Consider the following 15,805-nt stretch of genomic DNA (forward strand, 5'->3'; position numbering starts at 1 on the left):
ATGTCTTGTTTAAGATTCATGTGTTGTTGTGTTATTTTTATTATGAACTAATTTTTATTTCTAGAGGAGTAATGGAACAAAACTAGAAACCATGTGTTGGGATTTATGATTTATGCTATATAAGTTTTCCTTATTGTTCATTTGTATTTTTCCAATCTTAATGCTTTCATTTTATTGGCCATATCTTGAATGATTCTTATGTTTATAATTTATCACTTGGAAAAGGAAATTTATAAACAAGAAAGGGAAAAATACATCGATAGTATTTATATAGTTCGGGAGGAAATATATTGCTTTTGAAGCCATTAAAAGAATTTAGTGCTTATTGTGTTATTTAATTATAGATTGTTGATGGGGATGTTACAATCTTTTGTTAGATAATTAGTATCTACTTAGCACTCGGGAGAGGGAGTAGATAATTTAGAATTCTTGGCTAATGTATAATAAGGACATTTATAATATAGCTACACAAAATAACACATGGTGGATAGTTGCGTAAAATGGGACCTCTAGATCTTTTATTCTATAGTTATTTGTTATAAAAAGTTTTATGTTATAATATAATTAAATTTATTTTCAATTTAGTTATTGGTGAAAACAAATCTGTTAATTGATTTTTCTAAATAAAATTGAGACTATTTTAATTGCAAGCATTAATATACATTTAAATACATACTCCTCGTGGGATCGACACTTATAGTCAAAAATACATTTTATTACAAACTTGACGTTGTGCACTTGCAAGCAATTAAGAAAACACGCAACACCGGGACAACAAGTCCTCGAAATCCCCGGGCACCTTCTTGGTTAATGATTTAAAAAACTCACCCTCCTCAAGCCCTGGGTGAAGGCGGTTGTCTTTGTTTCAGTGGCACAAGTGGGGACATCCAAAGCCACTATGTTGAATATCCTGATATAAGCCCTTAAACTCTCTTCTGGGCTTTGCTTGACCTCGAAAAGACTGAAAGCAGTCTTTTTGTACTTTTGCTGCTGCTAAAATGGTGTGAGAACACCTTTTGAAAGTCCTTGAAAGAATGTATACTTTGAGGGGACAATCCCTCGAACCATCTCTGGCTGAATCCACCAGTGTTGTCAAGAACACTTTACACTTTATTTTGTCAGTGAACAGTGCAGCATGGACATTTTCTCAAATTTGGCCAAGTGTTCCTCAGGGTTTGCGTTGCCATCAGGAAGAGGTTCTCGGACAATGGCCTCAGCAAACGGGCATCCCCTGGCGATTACCCGGGAAGTTCCTCGACTCTCCAACTATCCTTCCATCACCATCATCTTCTGTCTCAGCTTTACCAACTCCTCTGCCACAATGGGAGATTTGGACCCGGCGCTGGACTCCTCGCCTTCTCCCCCTACCTCCTCTTCCTCCCTCACTTCTTGTTCTTGCTCCTGCTCTCGCTCCTGTCTGTTTCCGGGTGGTGTAACATGCTGAGACACTTCTTTCATGGCCATAGCTTGCTTTACGGCATCTGATATAATCTTCTTCAACCCTTCCGAGGTCATGGTGATGGGATTTTTCCCGGTATTATTAACTTCAACTTGTCTCGAAGCCTGCCCTCCATCTTCCTGGGCCCGAGAATTATATTGCTTAGTTCTTCTGGTACGAGCCATATCAACTTCTTGAACTCAATATTTCCCATAGACGGCGCCAATGATGTGATCACGCTGAAATGGATGAGCCGAGTAAGGAGCTCCAACGGATCAAATCAACAATTTATAGTGTTTAGGAATTTTGAGTGAGGATAATGGTTGTGATAACACCTGCAAACAATCAAAGAAACTCGTGAATGGGCGCCGGAGGGGTGTCCGACGTAGCCACTCCAATGCTAAAGACAGCATGTTTAAGATGAACACGAGCAATATTTGAGAGAAAATATGTGTAATGCTTGAGAGTTAAAAGATTTTAGAATCATTAATGAGAAGTGTACCTGCTATTTATAGTAGAAAATGGGGTAGGTACCTCGATTCCAGTACCACCTACTAAGTATGGCAAGTCGGTTGCCCATACTCTAGCTTCTGATGGATTCTAGGACACTCAAAGTTCAAGTTGTTCTGGCAGATTAGACGATCTGTATCAATCATACTCGAGTGTGGTGCAATTCTCGAGGTAGCCCGGGTAGTAGAGTTCTCGAGTGGTGGGTAGAGAGCCCGGGCTATGATGACTACCCGGAGAGAGGTGAAGTGCCCGGGATGAGGAGATCTTCTCGGGTCCTCGGGATGAGGAGATCTTCCCGGGTCCTCGGATAGTGACTGGCATATTGGCTCTATTTTTGGGTTATCCAAATAACAAACTGGGTCGACGAGGACCCGGATCCTAATAGGGTATCAATTAATATAATTTTTAAAGATCGTCCAAAATAAAGGTTGCGTGAATACTACATGGAGCATATATCGTATATTGAGTATATCAATAATGGATTAGAAATATGCATATCTATATATAGAATAACTATTATCTGCTCGACATAAAATTTTACCTTGATTTTTTTATAGTAAAAATTTAAAATAATAAAATTTTATAGTTTGCTACCTGCAAACATTATTCAAATTTTTTATCTGATTCTAAAGCCCCGGTAACACAAATTTCCAAGGTATTATTAGGTATATGAATAAAATGTTTCCTTGAATTCTACATTGAGAAAATATATCATCGACATCGGTAACGAGTACACATGTACACATATTTCAAGGCTAGCATTGTATATATTTGTCAGATCAAGTGCTTATCATTAGATCCAAAGTTATAATATCAATGTACAACTTTATTTTTTTATACTCGTGACATTGCAGCGTGAACCTACTTGATTGCTAATGGGCAGAACTGTTAGGCCCATGGATTCCGGAGATGCATGTCTATCTGCTGGTGTTGTCTCTTATCTCTTTGAGGTCAGTCTTAGTCTCTTCTTATTGCTGGCCAGCGGAGACAATATTATCCATTAAGATTTAATGTCACTCTTTTATAGGTCACCTAGTCAATTAATTCAAAGCGTCGCAACGTCAGCAGCTTAAAGCACAAAAACTTCCCAAGACATCACTCATCTCAATACTTCTCTTCCTCATATGCACTTGACCCAACAATATTCGTTCTTGTCAATAATGTTCCCATGAAGTATATTCGTATGCGTGGAGTGAGAAACGAAAGAATTGATGGACAAATGTGAATTCCATGTGGGAACACTTGAATATGTGTGGATTTAAGGAGCGTCGAGGAGAATTGTCACATTTCATTATATACAAAAATTTGCCAATTATGACATCATTACCTTGATGTTAAGTTTTACTATATATCCGAAATATTTCTCTACAATTTCTAGACTACCATTTCTTGTAGGTATTTACATGTTGGATCAGTTTTATTTATAAAGGCCTACATATGAATATTTATGTATTGTGATTTGTCGATTAAGTTAAGACGAAATAAATTGATCAACTAATGTTTTGAGTTCTTGGGCTTTAATGTATCTAATAGGTTGTGTGCTTTTAATGTATAGAGACATAAGTATAATTATGTTTTTATGATGAACTAAAACAGAAATATCATAGGATAGTGATAAAATAGTCCAGAAGAGAAATAAGTATATGGGTTATGGTTTCCAGATCACGTGTAATCACGTCCTCTTTCTCTTTCAATAAGAAAATAGTCTAAAAGAGAAAACTAAAGGATTCTTTTAAAAAAAAGAGCGCGTAGATCTGGAAGATTAAGATATGTTCTAAATAATTCATAATTATAGCTTCAGGTACGTTGTCATTTACGTTTACTGTCAAATTCTTAATGATTTAGCAGAATGGATTCTGTATTTTATGTGTATTTTCACCAACAAGTGGTATCAGAGCCACTCATTGCTTGAATAAATGAGATTTGTTTAAAGTTTTAGATATTATTTGGCTCTAGATCTGGGAAAGAAAATGTTGTTTGAAACTTTTTTATATGATTTCAGATCTGGAAAATATTTTGGTCGAAAACAAATTTATGGATTCAGGTTTATAGTTTCCAATTTTCGGTTTTCTTAAAACAATCTTCAGAAATTCGAAACTACAAGGTCTCCACACATTTTCTACAACATACTAGTGCTGAAAAGGCTGTGATACACACATATACAATTGTTGCAAGATACTGGGAATGTGTCGAGCGCGCGGGGGCGCCCATATTGCGCACGCTAGCACTCCAAAGTATGTCCGAGAAGGTGAAAGCACACAATGGAACCCATTTCGCGCATACCCATGGGACCAATCCTGCCCGGGCAGAGACCGGCATGCATGGGTGCCCCTCACGCGCCCACGTACCCAAGACAATCCTGGACAAGCCCAGGTGCTCAAGGACAATATTTATGGGTGCCCTCGCATGTGTCGTTCGGAATTTTACAAATTTTTTTTTATGTTTCAGATTAATTCGGTGTATGTATATATTTATACATTCAGAATTCAATACTTATGTCCAATGTGTTCAGAATTCCATACTTATGTCCAATGTGTGTGTGTATGTGTGTGTGTGTGTGTGTGTGTATATATACACACACACGTTCAGAATTCAATACATATATACACACGTTCAGAATTCAATACTTATGTCCAATGTGTGTGTGTGTGTGTATCATACTGATGAAAAGAAAGAGTTTGAAAGGTGGGAGATGTCGAATTACATGTTTATGATGATCATAAAAAGGGTCATTCTAGAAACATTGAACACAATGTCGAGTGACATTGCTATGGCTATGGTTCTCCTTCAGGACCTCGAAAAGAGTTTTACTAAAAGTGAAATGTCTGAAATTGGTACACTTTTGGCAAGCACCGTTACAATAAGGTACATGGGTAAAGGCAACATAATGGAATACACCATGGAGATATCTCATCTTGCTTCAAGGTTGAAAGCATTGAAGCTTGATATCTCTGAGGACTTGCTGGTGTATTTAGTTTTGATATCTCTTCCTCCACAGTTTAATCAATAACTCTTAGAAAAAGATTTGGTCTCTGAATGAGCTCATATCGCACTGTGTTCAGGAAAAGGAAAGTTTAAAGCAAGACAAGAAAGAAAATGATCATTATGTCTCTACCTCAAAGGATAAAGTAAAAAAAAAAGGATAAGAAAATTTCGGGATACATATCCTCCAAAAATAAACGACAAAAGAATCCTAGTGATTCTCGAAGTGCTGGTTGCTTCTTTTGTGGCAATGATGGTCATATAAAGAAGCAATGCACAAATCATCATGTTTGGCGTGCTGAGATAGATATACTTCTAATAGAGTTTATTCTGAGATTAATTTAATTTCAGTACCTAGAAAAACGAGGTGGATATATTCTAATGCAAAAATTCACATCAATGTGTTTGTACTGGGTCGCCTAGATTGTCGAAAACCAAGTGCTACTGAAAGATTCATCTACGTTGGTGACAACAACAAAGTTGAAGCTGAGGCAATAGGGAAATTTATATTATTGTTAAAGACCGTAATATGTTTGGATCTTTTGAAACACTTCGTGAACAGTCTTTTAGACTCAATTTTATTTTCATTTTTGAATTGGACAAATTTGGTTACTCTTGTTCATTTGGAAATTGAATATTCAGTTTGTTTGATGATTCAAAATTGGTTGATTCTGGTTCTGTATTAAGATACAATAATCTTTATTCTTGGGATGTATTGCTACATTAAATGAATCTTTGTGAACCAGCAGAGACACTAAAAAATATTAACTAATGAGAATTCAGTTGTGTTACATCACAAGAGATTGAGTCATAAATCTGAAAAGAGAATAAGAAGACTTTTATCAAACGAAATTCTCGAACCTTTATATTACACAGATTATAATAATTGTGTTAATTGCATAAAGAGTAAATAAACCAACAAAAATATATTTGAAGCCAATATTATTTCAGGTGACTTAGAACTTGTACATAACGATATTTGTGAATCATTCTCTTCGGCTTCTTGGAATGATCGAAAATATTTTATAACGTTCACAAACAACTTTTCAATATATGATTTCATTTATCTCATTCTGGAAAAGATACAATCATTGGATGTGTTCAAAAATTATAAAGATGAAGTTGAAAATCAGCTTGTCTTAAACATTAAAAGTGTCAGATCTGACCGTATGTGTCTTGGGCACTTATTAGGATTTTATTCATCACTTGCCCGAGACACAATAAAGGAAGATGATATTAGAGATTCTCTCATTTTAGATGAACAAACTCAAGCACCTCTAGACTTATGTCACCAAGGAGATCCACTATAGAGTGGAGAAATGCAATGACAAATGATTACATTGTATTTCTTCAATAACATGAGGCAGACATTGGAACAATGTAAGATGATCCTATCAACTTTCGTCAAGCATGGAAAGTTCTAACTCTCAAAATTGGAATGATGTCATGAATGATGAGATAAAGTCCATGAAGGACAATGAAATATGAGATCTTGTCCCATTCCTAAATGTGTGAAATCTATTGGTTACAAATTGATATTTAAAATAAAGAGGGATTTGAAAGATAAGTGTAGAAATATATAAGGTTTGTCTTGTCATTAAAAGCTTTACACAGAAAGAACGTATTGATTATAAAGATACTTTCTCTTTGGTTTTTTTGAAAGACTCTTTAAGGATTATAATGGATTCGGTGGCACATTTCGATCTTGACATTTATCAGACGGACATAAAAACTGTGTTTCTAAATGATGACATTGATGAAACAATTTATATCGCGAAAAGAGAAAATTTTTATCCAAAGACACAAATAATATGGTTTGTAATTAAATAAATTCATCTATGGGCTCAAGAAGACATCTTGACAATAATATTTCAAATTTCATCAAATGATCATCTCGTTTAGTTTTGTGATGAATTGTTCAATAATTTTGCATATTTTCATATTTATCTGGTTTTATATATTGATGACATCCTATTTGCTAGCAACGAAATAGATTGTTGCATGACACCAAGAGATTTCTAGGTAAGAATTTGAGATGAAAGATTTTGGTGATGCATCTTTTGTACTAGGTATCCAGATACATCGGGATCATTCTCGATGTATTCTTGGATTATTTCAGAATGACTACATAAAATTCTTAAGCGATGTGTAAGGAAAGACTGTAAATCAACGGATACCCCTGTGGATAAGGGAGACAAATTTAGTCTCAAACAATGCTCCAAGAATGATTTTGAGAAAAAAGAAATGCAGAAAATTCTCTATGCATCTGTAGTGGAAAGTATGATGTATGCTGTAAAGTCTAGTATTTTAAAATACGGAAATATTTTTTTTTAAGCTCACATCTTGAAAATAAGCATTTGAATATTGCATGCATGCAGTCCTACTAAAAATACTATTTAAAAATAATCATAAGTATCTGCCAATAAAAATATAGTGGAAACATAAACAAGAAAAATCTTAACATTCATTAATGAAATAAAACAGCGTATATAAAAATACTCAAATCCTCTCAAATCATAAAATCATAAATATGCAGAAAACATGATCCCACGGGTCGTGTCGCTCCACCAGGTCTGCTACTCAGGATTCAGCACCTCCAGTCCCCTCAATATCGAGCTCACATGCATCACACACGACTAGTGAGTCTAAAGATTCAACACTGCCTGTACCAAAAATAGCAATTATATATACATGACATACAACAGTGAAAAATACATATAATCAACATATCTTTCATGAACTTAAAAAGTGTAATGCAAACGTGTCGTATGAATTTGTAATATGTCAAAACAGCTCAACATTAATCATCATTCATCGTTCATCAAATCTTTTAGTGAATTCAGTTCATTAGAGATGACTATCGTATATCATCATCATTTACGATGGATCCATCATACATAGAACTGGCAGTAAGCGGCGGCAGTCGGACATCAGTGACAGCATTACCCATCCACTGTGCCTAGGCCTCATCATCATCATTTACATATATGTCTTAAGCACTTACATATACTTCGATAGCCACAACTCATTCTCATCATTTAAAACATCATCATTTTCATAACTTATCAAAATCATGTACATATGCAATTTTCCTTAAAACCAAGCATGTAACGTATAATTCCATAAAATCTTAAAAATCATGATCATGATGAATAATCATTTAAAACATGATAAATTTGTGCTCAGGTCGCTTCCAGGACAAAAATCTCGACTTGGGTGCTAAATGACTATTTTGCCCATAAGAAACCCAAAATGACCATTTTATCCTTGGACCTCTAAATTTTGACCTGAAGCTTACCAATCTCCTTAAAACATCCCAAAACATTTTTAAAAGTATTTTTTAGACGTAAACTCGAGCCCGTTTCAAAACTTAGTTGATTTGTTTTAAAACTTGGACCGAGGTCACGGTTTTAACCCGAGTCGACTCGAAAATTAACCAAATTTCTCCCAACTTTAACCATGACTAAAATACATCCACCAGCCTCTAAACCACATTTATAGCCCACTAAAACCCAAGAAAATCAGGCCACAAGTTGCTGGGAATTTATGTCAAGCCTCAATCGAAAAACCCTAGGTGCAAACTCTCCATAACTTCGCTCCTAACACGTGACCGAATGGAACAGCTCCTATCCAATCTCCCCTGGACCACCCTAGGACCCTACTGGACCGAAACAAGCTAGGGACAAATGTGAGGCTCGGAGCCAAAGAGGGCGGGGGGTGATCGCTGGTGCCATGAGGTTGCATGGACAATGAGCGGCTCCTAGCAGGCTTCTAGGCGGAGGGAACATGAATGAACCGATCTACACCAGAACGAGAGATATTCCGACATTGTTCAGGTATAGGACTGTGCAGTTGAGGAGGGCTTAAAAGATTTGATATGTACTACTCATATCAAGAAGGTGAGTCTTCTTTTCGGTAGCTCATCACATAAGAACTCTAAAGTTAAGCGTGATTGACTTGAGAAAATTTTGGGATGGTTAACCCCCTAGGAAGTTTCCTAGGGTGCGTGTGAGTGAGGACATAAGCACGTTGGAAATATTCGTCTTGGTACAGTGAGGACAGTCGTTGAATTTGGGGCGTTACAGTTGGTATCAGAGCAAGAGTCTTGTATATGGTTGTAGCACCGCCAGCTTCTGCAGCTCAGTCTTCAAGCCTCAAGTCTGTGAGTTTAAAGGTTTTAAATGTTTTTAATGCTATCACATGCATGTTTACATGATATACGTTTAATGTACAGGTTTATCTGCAGTTATGTTTTGATATTAGATGCCTTAAAATTTTTATGCATGTTACGACATGAAATGAGAAATTATATGATTTTCATGCATACTGGCTTTGTGGTGGAATTGAACATGAATAAGAATTTTTATATTGAGCATTAGGAAAGGTTAGAAATGATTTTTCTATATTGATTTTTGGTTTGTAAGTACCGATGTCCTACTTTTGGGTCCCGAATTAGTCATGAAGATTATGAATGCTTTTGGAACTTGTAGATTTTCTAAGAAATTACTGATGGTTCGTGGTTTCTAGTCGAGTTAATTTTGGAGGATTTCATATAAGAAATAATGACTCGAAGTCTACGAAGATCTTTAGATGTATAAAAATGTAGAATTTATTTAGGATGCATGCTCTATCTAGTTGGACTTAAGGATTGAGTTGTATGAATTGAGAATGTTAAGGACCTAATTGTAATAACACATAATTTGAGGACCTAATTGCAAAAATAAAATTCTAAGGGACTATTTTCTAACTAGCCAAATTTTTTAGATTAAATTCTTAGTTTCGAGAATTTTAAGGTTTAATGAGGCTAAGTCAAAATTTTATGGGGACAACAATGCAAATTTCGAAGAGTTGTATGGCCAAAATTGTAGTCTTCGAGAACTTTAAGGACCAAATTGCAAATTCTGAAATTTTTGAGGAGTAAATTCGAACTTTTGAGGAACACTTAGGTAAAATAAATAATTTTTCGAGGATATGAGAATTTATTTTTGGGTTTAATAAGCTTAAAATTATTGAACTTTATGTTTCGAGAAACCAATGAAATGGAATTATGAATGCCAAGAACTTATGGCTGATTGTTGAATTTTCGGAATTAAGGATAAATTGGATAATTTTTTAGAAAATTAAGAATTAATGTTGCAATTCTAAAGAATTTGGAGACTAATTTAGCAATAAGAGATAAATTAATGGTTTAGATGATCGGTGATTTAGGCTTGATAGATATTTAGAACCTTTAGATACCTGAGTTATAATGTTATAAGAATGGTAATCAAGGACATTGTAGGATGAATCAATCTTGGGCTTGAAAATTTAAGCGTTTTTAAAGTGATGACAATTTAAGTTAGAATTGATCGGTTAGCTAAGTTATAAGAGTAGACATTGAGTTGCAAATTTTTGAGAATTTAAGTTTGATGTGCCATAAGTTTTAGTCATGATTTTAACGGTTAGACTATACCTTTGCTAGAATTTAATTTTTCTAAGAAGTTGGATATGTTTGATGGTTAGGTTAATAAATAAACGCATTTAAGAATTGAGGTAGACACCTTGTTTTGAGAAATTTTTGAAAGTCATTCACAAACTTGAGACTAAGTGGATATGTGTGTTGGAATTATGTTATCTAATACTATTTGGGTTGCTTAAGTTTAAATTTTAAGTTTATGAATTAGGTGTTCGTACGAAAAATTTGGGTGAAAACAAATTTGTGGTTTTCAGCATAGGTTACCAATGAATGAATATTAAGATTCTTATCGAGTGAGAAATCTAAAATCTTGATATTGGGATTCTAGAACTCTGTGGGTTATAAGCTTAATTGCTTTATTAGAGTTAGTCTAAGCCTACCTTGAGATAACTTATTAAGTTTATGTGTTAGAATTAATTAAGCATTAATGATACATAAGAATGCGACATTTGTTCCAATGAGGAAAATCCAGAGTCTTAGGCCTCCGCTATATTGTAATTGGAAAAAAAACAGTTTAAGCACGTAATTTGGACTTGAAGGACTTTAAAATATAGATAGAAGATCAATATTGTATATTTAGGTTTTATGGATTAACGTTACTTGAGGATTAAGATTTGCAACAATTTTATATTGGGATGCACTTGTAAATAGTTAAGTTACGTAAGTTAGGTGTAGTAAGACAAAGATTTGATTCAAGGATCTCAGACTAATATTATTATGGGGTTGAGGTAAAGTTTAACTTTTAAGTGCAATACGAAGGATATAAATCAATCAGTAAATTTTTGTACTAAGGTTTCTTAGGTTGAACTGCATAAATACAAATGAAATAAGTCGATGGACATTATGAGTATAGTATAAGAAAGTAAGGTGCGATAAGTTTGGACATTCATCTCTAGTATGAAGAATTGTGAGATAAGTCAAAATTCGAGTTCATAGTAGAATAGAACTAAGTCACCATAAATCGTTTTAAGTTGTGATTCGCAAACGAGGATTTGAGTAGGCAATTTAATTAGAATAGAGAAAACATAAGATCGGCCTAACACTTATTCTATCAGACTGGCGCAGCGGAAGCGTGAGTTATTGGAATATTGAAATTATGAGTCTAAACTTTTTTTTTATCGAGGATAAACGAATTTCGGGGACGAAATTTAATTTAAGGGGGTAGATTGTAACGTCCCGAAAATCTGAAGGTCCACGTGAACCACATGCATGCAAGTTATTAAATTTTTTTGGTATTTTATTAAATTGTTTTAAAGCATTAAATTCTTGTTTATTTTATTAAATTGTGTTTAATTTATTTTTATGCATTTTAATCATAATTATTGCATGGTATAATTTATTTCATGAAATTTTAAGGGTTCATGCATTAAAGATTTTTAAGTTGCATTTCGCGCTCGAACGAGGAACGGAGACTGGAGAATTATCAGAATTTTTTTTAATACATGATTAATTTATATTAATTAATTTAAGGTGTTTTTAAGTACATTAAAAAATGGGATTTATTGGATATTTTTACCCGCATGATTTTATTTTTATCCTGTACGCAAATTTTATCGAATCGGGGTACTTTTTGAGGGTTCGGCTAATATTTTCAAAATCTTTCCAACACGAAATATTTTTTTGGGAGTGTGTTTGGATTTAATGGGCATAATTTTAAGCTTATTAGGCTTAAAACCATTTTTATTTTAATTGAGGCCCATTAGTGCACATTTTAATTAACCTAAACTACACTTAAACTAAACCTAAACCTACCCTACACTTATTTACCCACCCATCAACCGATACCCCATTCAGAATACAATCTTCCCCTCAATCTCTCTCAACAGAAACCTCAAGGAAATATCGGCATAGCATCTTCTTCAATAAACCAATCTCCTGCGCTCCTCTCTTCAAATTCTTCTCACATTTTTACATTTACCAGGCACGCATGTATCACCCTTTTCTCTTCATACACACTGATAGTATACTGATATTTATGATAATGCATGAAAGTTTATCGATCCAGCCTCGTACATGCACGATTTTTCCGCATATTTATTTATGAAATTTGAGAGGAGTTAAACATTTTATATACGTTGAGGATATTACTATTTTTACTCATTTACGTTTACGTTTGTTGTTGGTTAAACCGTGAAATGTTTATTGCCAAATAAATACGAGTATTTTAAATGTTATTATGTAATGGCGAGCTTTTTAATAAAAATAAAAAAAATATTTCCGCACTTTTAAATAGGTAGACGTTTCAGTTGGTATCAGACCCAACCTCTCCGAGTACAGTGTGGTTCGGGGAAGAACCATGCGAAAGTTGGTGGGCATGTGAGGCCCGGGGTCAAAGAGGGCGGGAGGTGATCGACAGTGCCATGAGGTTGCACGGACAATGAGCGGCACCTGGCATGCTTCTAGGCGGAGGGAACATGAATGTACCGATCTTACATCGGAAGGAGAGGGATTCCGAAACTGTTCAGGTATGAGACTGTGAAGTTGAGGAGGGTTTAAAAGATTTGATATGTACTACTATCAAGAAGGTGCACCTTCTTTTCGGTAGCTCATCACATAAGAACTCCAAAGTTAAGCGTGCTTGACTTGGAGCAATTCTGGGATGGGTGACCCCCTGAGAAGTTTCCTAGGGTGCGTATGAGTGAGGACATAAACACGCTGGAAAGACTCTACTGGTACAGTGAGGACAATCGTCGAATTTTGGGCGTTACAACAAAACTCCATGTAAGCCACGAAGCACAGCCCCTAGCAAGACCTCAAACAAAGCATCTTGCATCTCCTACGTTAACTACAGTTCCAACCATTCTTACTCTAGTACCAGCAGTGAGCAACCACACTAGACCATGACTCCGACCCACCGGAGTCTGGTCCATGGTCCGGAATGGTTTGCCACGCCACCAGCTACACACCAACGTATAATCCCTAGCATGAGCTCAATAGAGAATTCCACCTCTTTGTCTTGTGGAACGCCTGAAACATCGTTAGGGAAAACACTAGAGAACTCACTGACTACATCCACATCCTCCAGCCTCTGACTGACTGCCTCTGTCACTGACACAATGCTGGCCAAGAATGTGTGGCAGTCTCTCTTGATAAGCTTCCTCGCACACATGCAGGAAATGACGTGCGGCAACTGCTGCAGTCAAAAACAAATGGCCTACCACTGGGCGTTCGGACAGACACGGCCTCTGCCGAAACTCTATGACTGCTCCATCGGAAGATAGCCAGTCCATACCCAAGATGATGTCGAACTCTTGTTATGGTAGCACTATAAATCTGTGTACTGTATACTTCTATAACCGAAACTCCAATTTCTTCACTAACTAAGAGGTGAACATCTGATCCCTGGATGGGATCGATACTCTGAACCCTGAATCCATCACTACTGGCATGATTCTTATTCGCTTGACGAAAGATTCGCATATAAAAGAATGTGTAGCCCCTGATTCTAGTAGAGCATGCATGGCTACACCTGCAATATATATCCTCCATACGACAAAACATATCATCAAATCTAATAGTGTCGAACTTAAAGAATTTTTTATCATCAATTAACCCAAAATCATCAAAACAAAATCACTACATTAACCCAAACATCGTTTCCAAAAATTCGAATTAATCCTCAAATGATCGAAAATTACAATTTAGCCCCCTTCACGTTTGAAAAGTGCACCCAAAAATCCCGAGTTTTAGCCATCAAGTCCTCAATTTATTGGTGATTACAATTAAGACCTGACATTCATCATTAAAACAATTAAATTCTTAATCCCATCTAGGTCGAACATGCACCCTAATTTGTTCTAATTTATCAATCCCATATATTTAATTCTCATGCATTCATAAAATCCATGCAATCATGCGAAAAAGTAAAATCTTAAACGCAAGGGTTACCAGTAATCAATGTCGAATCTAGCTCTGCCTCGGCCTCCTCGGCATGCATCACATATGCTCGGCCAGTAGTAGGGCCCTTGTTCTTTGGGTAGTCTGCTGCTTTGTGGCCCTCTTGTCCACAAATGAAGCATTTGTAGGTCTCCCACAAGCACCTGCCGACATGGAACTTATTGCAATTTGGGCATGGCTGTCGGTCATCTGGCTTAGGCGTCCCTGGCTCCTAAGGAGGTCTCTGCTGCTGAGGCCTCCTAAACTGATCCTGGGGCTTCAGCTGCCTCTGCTGTCTCTGTGGCCTTGAGAACTGTTTCTTCTGAGGCTGGGAACTGGACTGTGTCTAATGCCGCTTCCTCTGCATCTCAAAGTATATATCCCACAGAGCCTGCTCTGCTTGAAAAGCGTAGGCGGTGGCCTTGTCATAACCTGCTGGCCTCATCAGCATGAAATCCCAGCGAAGGGTGGTTCTCAATCCATCCAAAAATTGCCGAAGCTTCTGATCGGCACCTCTCACTATCATGGGCACAAAATGGCAACCCATGTTGAACTTGCGGAGTTCACAGATGAGTCCCCCTGGCAGAGACTCATAAACTCTCTCGTCAGGCGGCACCTGACGTCAGCTGGAAAGTATTTCCCATAGAACAACTCCTTGAACCTGGCCCATGTAAGGGTAGCCAAGTCCACAGCATGAGCGGCTCCCTCCCACCAAAGGGACGCATCGTCTCTCAACATATAGATGGCGCACATGGCCCGGTTGCCATCCCTCATCTGAAGGTACTCAAAATGCAGCTCTAGTGAACGAATCCATCCCTCTGCTATGAACAGAACAGTAGTGCCCCCGAACTCCTTTGGGTTAAGTCCCTTGAACGGCTTAAAAACTTTCACCTGCGGCCTAGGAGCCTGCTATAAATGCTCCAGAATCCTAGCCATACCCTCCAGAACTCGGGTGACTACATCCAAAGGCGGTGGTGGTAGTGGTCCTCTACCACCTCCAGGAATCTCATCCTGTCTGTCAACACTGGGGTCGCATCTGGGAGGCATATCTGAATACAGTCCAATTTATAAACGTAACCTATCATGCAATTAATCTAGATTTTCAAAATAAAGATTCTTTAAATCATAAAAGCAGTTAAACATGCACTGAAAATCCTCGTAAATCATATATCATGAATACATGCAGGTGATAACAATAAATCATTTAAAATATAAAAGCTTATAGACTTGAGGTTGGAAGACTGAGCTGTAGAAGCTGAAGGCGGCACAACCCTATACAGGACCCTTGCTCTAATACCAGCTGTAACGTCTACTATTTTAAAATGAGAAAATATATTTTTTTAAAGCTCATATCTTGAAAATAAGCATTTGAATATCTTGCATGCATGCAGTCATATTTAAAATATCATTTAAAAATAATCATAAGTATCTGCCAATAAAAATATAGCGGAAACATAAACAAGAAAAATCTTAATATCCATCAATGAAATAAAATAGTGTATATAAAAATACTCAAATCCTCTCAACTCATAAAATCATAAATA

The sequence above is a fragment of the Primulina eburnea genome, chromosome 7 (assembly GCF_022965805.1).
Source record: "Primulina eburnea isolate SZY01 chromosome 7, ASM2296580v1, whole genome shotgun sequence".
NCBI classification, from domain to species: domain Eukaryota; kingdom Viridiplantae; phylum Streptophyta; class Magnoliopsida; order Lamiales; family Gesneriaceae; genus Primulina; species Primulina eburnea.